Source organism: Phacochoerus africanus, chromosome X (genome assembly GCF_016906955.1).
Source record: "Phacochoerus africanus isolate WHEZ1 chromosome X, ROS_Pafr_v1, whole genome shotgun sequence".
Lineage (NCBI taxonomy): Eukaryota > Metazoa > Chordata > Mammalia > Artiodactyla > Suidae > Phacochoerus > Phacochoerus africanus.
The window spans coordinates 48,530,601-48,537,881 of record NC_062560.1 but is presented as its reverse complement, the minus strand read 5'-3'; the positions used below and the strand labels follow the sequence as shown (position 1 = coordinate 48,537,881).

At 45.2% G+C, this 7,281-nt stretch overlaps 1 pseudogene; it reads left to right on the top strand.

Annotated features, from left to right (window-relative positions):
• Nucleotides 1-4,390: 4,390 nt before the first annotated feature.
• On the top strand, nt 4,391-5,023 carry LOC125118778 (eukaryotic translation initiation factor 1-like; annotated as a pseudogene).
• The last annotated feature ends 2,258 nt before the right edge of the window (nt 5,024-7,281 follow it).

Sequence of the window (7,281 nt, the reverse complement as noted above, 5' to 3'; positions counted from 1 at the left end):
AACAGTATGGAGTTTCCTTAAAAAACTAAAAATAAGAGTTTCCATTGTGGCTCAGTGGTAACAAACCTGACTAGTATCCATGAGGATTCGGGTTCTATCCCTGGCCCTGCTCAGCCGGTTAAGGATCCAGTGTGGCCACAAGCTGTGGCATAGGTCATGGATGCAGCTCAGATCTGGTGTTATCATGGCTGTGGCATAGGCCTGCAGTTGCAGCTCTGATAAGACCCCTAGCTTGGGAACTTCCATGTGCCACAGGTGCAGCCCTAAAAAGCAAAAAAAAAAAAAAAAAAGACATACAAAAAAATCCTAAAAATAGAGTTTCCCTATTGTCCTGCAATCCTACTCCTGGGCATATATCTGGAGAAAACTCTAATTCAAAAAGATACATACACCCCAATGTTCATTGAAGCACTATTTACAATAGCCAAGATGTAGAAGCAACCTAAATGTCCATCGACAGAGGAGTACATAAAGAAGATGTGGTACATATATACAATAGGATACTACTTAGCCATAAAAAAAGAATGAAATAATACCACCTGCAGCAACATGGATGGACCTAGAGATTATCATATTAAGTGAAATAAGTCAGAGAAAGACAAATATCATATATCACTTATATGTGAAATCTAAAATATGACACAAATGAACTTTTTTTTTCTTTTTAGGTCCACACTTGTGGTATAGGGAAGGTCTCAGTCTAGGGGTTGAATCAGAGCTGCAGCTGCCAGTCTACACCACAGCCACAGCAATGCAGGATCCAAGCTGCATCTACAACCTCCACCACAGCTTGTGGCAATGCCAAATCCTTAACCCACTGAGCAAGGCCAGGGATCGAACCCACATTCTCATGGACACTATGTCGGGTTCTTAACCCGCTGAGTCATGACAGGAACTCCACAAATGAACTTATTTATGAAACAGAAAGAGACTCCCAGACATAGAAAAGAAACTTATGGTTGCCAAAGGAGAAAGGGGGTGGGGGAGGGATAAATTAGGAATTTGGAATTAGCAGATACAAACTACTATATATAAAATAAACATGATCCTACTGTATAGCACAGGGAACCATATTCAATATCTGTAATAAGTCATAATAGAAGAGTGTGAAAAAGAATATACAAATCAATTTGCTGTACACAAGAAACTAACACAACATTGTAAATCAACTATAATTTTTTTTTAAAAAAAGTGTTCCCATGTGGCTCAGTGGTAACGAATCCAACTAGTTATCCATTAGGACACGGGTTCAATCCCTGGCCTTGCTCAGTGGGTTAAAGATCCGGCGTTGCTGTGAGCTGTGGTGTAGGTCACAGTCGTGGCTCAGATCTGGTGTTGCTGTGGCTGTGGCTATGGCATAGTCCGGCAGCTACAGCTCGGACTTGACACCCATCCTGGGAATTTCCATATGCCACCAGTGAAGCCCTAAAAAGACACACAAAAAAAAGAGAAGACATTTTAGGCTTAAGCCATTTGGGATCCAAGCCTGGCTACAATGCGTGCCCTTGAACAGGTCTCAGTAATGACGATCTTTAGGGAACAAAAGAACAAATGGCTGTTATCAGGTGAAAGAAGTAATAATAGCAAAGAAAATAAATCAGTTGTAAAGACCCCTGGTTCTGTGTTAAGGACAAAGATTAGCCTGAAGCACTTTCCTGAGCTGTTCTGCAGAATTTAGACCCCTCTCAAGCATTCAACCACCAGATCATCTGGATTTTAAGGGATGACGATACTGACATTATCTAACTCTCATGACTTCAACTAAAGCTTGGATTCTTTTGACCTTTGCCCCAATCCTATGCTGAATTCTCCTCTGCTCAAGCCCCTCTCTCTCTCTAAGTTTGTATTCAGCGCTGGTGGACAGAGGCTGAGTTTCAGCAACACTCAGTGTTCTCTTTACTTGCTGCAAATAATAAATCCTTCTTTCTCTCACTTTTTTTTTCTTTTTTGTCTTTTTGCCTTTTCTAGGGCCGCTCCCGCGGCATATGGAGGTTCCCAGGCTACGGGTCGAATTGGAGCTGTAGCCGCCGGCCTACGCCAGAGCCACAGCAATGTGGGATCCGAGCCTCGTCTGCAACCTACACCACAGCTTGTGGCAATGCCAAATCCTTAACCCACTGAGCAAGGCCAGGGATCGAACCCGCAACCTCATGGTTCCTAGTCGGATTTGTTAACCATTGTGCCACAATGGGAACTCCTTTCTCACTTTTTGACTTGGATGTGTCTTTTGGCTCAACACTCACTAAGCGGTGAACCCAGTTTTGGGGTAACAATTGCTTTTACACTGACCAACCCTCTTACTTGCTTTTTGTAATTTTTCACTTCCCTCACTTTACTTGAGCCTCTGTTTGGTCTTCCTCCCTCTTTTCTTTCTTTCTTTTTTTTTTTTTGTCTTTTTGCTATTTCTTGGGCCGCTCCCGCGGCATATGGAGGTTCCCAGGCTAGGGGTCTAATCGGAGCTGTAGCCGCTGGCCTACGCCAGAGCCACAGCAATGCGGGATCCGAGCCGCGTCTGCAACCTACACCACAGCTCACGGCAACGCCGGATCGTTAACCCACTGAGGAAGGGTAGGGACCGAACCCTCAACCTCATGGTTCCTAGTCGGATTCGTTAACCACTGCGCCACAACGGGAACTCCCCTCTTTCTTTTTTTACATTTACTGATGAGCCATAATGGAAACCTCTTCCTTCTCCCTTTAAAACACCCAGTCACCTCTGGACAAATTGGAATGGAGCTTAGCTCTTTCCCCTTCTGGCAGTAGTTACTGAACAATATCTGTTTTCACTGCTTTAACTAATATTTTGTTTTGTTGATCTTTTTTTTCTCTTCTTTTTAAGGCCACATCTTGGCATATGGAAGTTCCCAAGCTAGGAGTCGAATCAGAGCTGCAGCTGCTGGCCTATGCCACAGCCACATCAACTTGGGATCCAAGCCACATCTGTGACCTACACCACAGCTTGGGGCAACACTAGATCCCAACCCACTGATCGAGGCCAGGGATTGAATCCACAACTTTATGGATACTAGTTGGATTCTTAACCTGCTGAGGCACAACGGGAACTGTGCTTTGTTGATCTTTAGCAATTTCAACCTTCACTGACATCTGTTTTGTTCACTGATAAACCCTAAGTGACTCCAAGAGCAACTGGCACAACAAATATTTGCAGAAAGAGCAAATAAACATTGGATAAAATGTAAATAGTAAAATTACCCTAATGGGCAGTACTCCACAGGTACACAAGCCTTGTGTTTGCCCGGCTTCAAGGCCAAAGAAGGAGCCCAGAGTCAGTGACAGATACATCAATGGCTTAATGGATAGGGAGGATCTTACATGTCTGGAGCAAGGTCCTGGAGTGAAACCCCACTGAGTGCAGCCTATGTTAGTGAGGGCACTGAACAGGTCTTCACTCCCAAGAGGGAAGGGGAGATTGCCAGTTATAGGGGGAACTGACATCAGATTGGCCCATCAGTTAACAGGCACGCCCCTCACCGCCTCTTTCGTAAGAATGATCACTAGCTGGGGCAAGTATGTAGAAAGGTCAGTCTTATGACTAGGGTGTAGGTGCAGCTGGCACTGGTCAAGCTGGGGATGCTTAGAGAGCAAGAGAACAGCCACCTTGAGTGGCCTAATCATACAGACCCCAAGACTGGAAGAGAGGAGATCAAATTTTAGTCTCACCATTTGTCTTGGTTAACTTTTTACCTGAGTCAAGTTGATTCATCACCCTGGTCCAATCTCTATCTGTGTAACCTGGCGCAAGACACAGAACCTCTCTGTCTCCATCTCCCCGGCTCGCAAGAAATTCCTTCCTCAGAGGGTCGTTTGGAAGATTGAAATGCTGTGAGAGAAACACGATAGTGTGAGAATAGATACTCGGGAAACATGTTTCAAACTCGACCTCTCACTGGGTCTCTCTTATCTGGTCCCTTACCCAGAGCCTACAGCTTGCATTTTTTTGTTTTTTGTTTTTTTGCCTTTTCTAGGGCCGCTCCCATGGCATATGGAGGTTCCCAGGCTAAGGGTCTAATCGGAGCTGTAGCCGCTGGCCTACACCAGAGCCACAGCAACGTGGGATCCAAACCGTGTCTGCAACCTAAACCATAGCTCACGGCAACGCCAGATCCTTTAACCCACTGAGCAAGGGCAGGGACCGAACCCGCAACCTCATGGTTCCTAGTCGGATTCCTTAACCACTGCGCCACGACGGGAACTCCTAGCTTGCGTTTTTGAGTACAGACTCTGGGCCCCAGTCACTGAGCCGCTGCCAAGGACTCAGCAGCCTCCTCCTTGAGCCCCCTCGCTTCCTGACACCCCGTCCCCACTGCCCGCCTTCTCCTGCCGCTGCCTTCAGCAGGCTGTTTCCACCAAGGAAAAGGAATCATATTGTATGTCTGCTATCCAGAAATTCCACTCTTTTGGCCCCTTTGCTGATGCAAGTAAGGGTGATGATCTGCTTTCTGCTGGCAGAAAGCTGGCAGAGATCTGCTCTCTGCTGGCAGAGAAACAGCAGGAAGACCCTTGCTACTGTCCAAGGGATCGCTGATGATTACGATAAAAAGAAACTAGTGAAGGCATTTTTTTTTGTCTTTTTTGTCTTTTTGTTGTTGTTGTTGCTATTTCTTGGGCCGCTCCCGCGGCATATGGAGGTTCCCAGGCTAGGGGTTGAATCGGAGCTGTAGCCACCGGCCTACGCCAGAGCCACAGCAACGCAGGATCCGAGCCGTGTCTGCAACCTACACCACAGCTCACGGTAACGCCGGATCGTTAACCCACTGAGCAAGGGCAGGGACCGAACCCACAACCTCATGGTTCCTAGTCGGATTCGTTAACCACTGCGCCACGACGGGAACTCCTAGTGAAGGCATTTAAGAAGAAATTTGCCTGCAATGGCACTGTAATTGAGCACCCAGAATATGGAGAAGTAATTCAGCTACACGGTGACCAGTGCAAGAACATATGTCAGTGCCTTGTAGAGACTGAACTGGTTAAGGACAACCAGCTGAAGGTTAATGGGTTTTAAGTGCTTTTGGCTTGCTGAAGCTTAAGTGAGGATTTCCTTGCAATGAGTAGAATCTCCCTTCTGTCCCTTGTCACAAGTTTAAAAACCTCAAAGTTTGTATAATGTAACCATTTGGGGTCTGCTTTTAACTTGGACTAGTGTAACTTCTAGATGCAATAAACTGAAAAGTGCCATGCCAAAAAAAAAAAAAAAAAGAGTACAGACTCTGGGAGTTCCCTTGTGGCTCAGCAGGTTAAGGATCTGGCACTGTCACTGGAGCAGCTCAGGTCACTGCTGTGGCTTGGGTTCCACCCCTGGCCCGGGAACTGCCACACGCCAAGGGTGTGGCCAAATAGAGGGGGAAAAAAAAAGATTATAGACTCAGGAGCTAGAATGCCTAGAGTTTAATGTTCCATTTGACTCCTTACTAGTTACGTGACATTGGAAAGTGGCTTAACTTCTTAGCACTCAACTTTATCTGCACACTGCAGATGATTGTAATTCCTATCTCATAGAGTTGTTGTGAGAACTAACAGTAAATACACTCAAAACAGAACTGTTATATACGTGCTAAACAGCATGACTGGAGCCTAGGGATCCTCATTCATAAGAAGCGTCAGGCTTTAAGGTATGTGGAGCCTCTGTGACTTCACACCTGCAGCTGGAGCAGCCAAAGTCTCCCTTCCCATTCTTTACAGGGACCTGGGGGGTCAGAGGTCAGAGTCATTAACCCAGTCTCCCACTGGGCTGTTTCTCATCTCCTGCACTACCTGATTGGTGGTCTGAAGTCTGGGGTCTTCCTCAATCTCAGTGGCCAACCAGGAAGCAGTGGTTCTCACAGGCCACAGAGGTGACTCCACAGCAGTTCTTGCAACCCCGCCTTGCCCCCAGGGACCCCCCCATTTTTTTTTTTTTATTTTCCCACTGTACAGCAAGGGGATCAAGTTATCCTTACATGTATACATTACAATTACATTTTTTCCCCATCCTTTGTTCTGTTGCAACATGAGTAGCTAGACAAAGTTCTCAATGCTACTCAGCAGGATCTCCTTGTAAATCTAAGTTGTGTCTGATAAGCCCAAGCTCCCGATCCCTCCCACTCCCACCCCCTCCCATCAGGCAGCCACAAGTCTTTTCTCCAAGTCCATGATTTTCTTTTCTGAGGAGATGTTCATTTGTGCTGGATATTAGATTCCAGTTATAAGTGATATCATATGGTATTTGTCTTTGTCTTTCTGACTCATTTCACTCAGTATGAGATTCTCTAGTTCCATCCATGTTGCTGCAAATGGCATTATGTCATTCTTTTTTATGGCTGAGTAGTATTCCATTGTGTATATATACCACTTCTTCCGAATCCAATCATCTGTCGATGGACATTTGGGTTGTTTCCATGTCCTGGCTATTGTGAATAGTGCTGCAATGAACATGCGGGTGCATGTGTCTCTTTTAAGTAGAGTTTTGTCCGGATAGATGCACAAGAGTGGGATTGTGGGGTCATATGGAAGTTCTATGTATAGATTTCTAAGGTATCTCCAAACTGTTCTCCATAGTGGCTGTACCAGTTGACATTCCCACCAACAGTGTAGGAGGGTTTCCTTTTCTCCACAGCCCCTCCAGCACTTGTTATTTGTGGACTTATTAATGATGGCCATTCTGACTGGTGTGAGGTGGTATCTCATGGTAGTTTTGATTTGCATTTCTCTTATAATCAGCGATGTTGAGCATTTTTTCATGTGTTTGCTGGCCATCTGTATATCTTCCTTGGAGAAATGTCTATTCAGGTCTTTTGTCCATTTTTCCATTGATTGATTGGCTTTTTTTGCTGTTGGGTTGTATAAGTTGTTTATATATTCTAGAGATTAAGCCCTTGTCGGTTGCATCATTTGAAACTATTTTCTCCCATTCTGAAAGTTGTCTTTTTGTTTTCTTGTTGGTTCCCTTTGCTGTGCAAAAGCTTTTCAGTTTGATTAGGTCCCATGGGTTTATTTTTGCTCTAATTTCTATTTGCCTATGTTTTCTTCTAGGAGTTTGATGGTGTCCTGTCGTATATTTAAGTCTTTTAGCCATTTTGAGTTTATTTTTGTGCATGGTGTGCCTTTTTTTTTTGTCTTTTTCTAGGGCTGCATCTGCGGCATATGGAGGTTCCCAGGCTAGGGGTCTAATCGGAGCTGAAGCTCACGGCAACACCGGATCCTTAACCCATTGAGCAAGGCGGGGGATGGAACCCACAACCTCATGGTTCCTAATTGGATTCATTAACCACTGAGCCATGACAG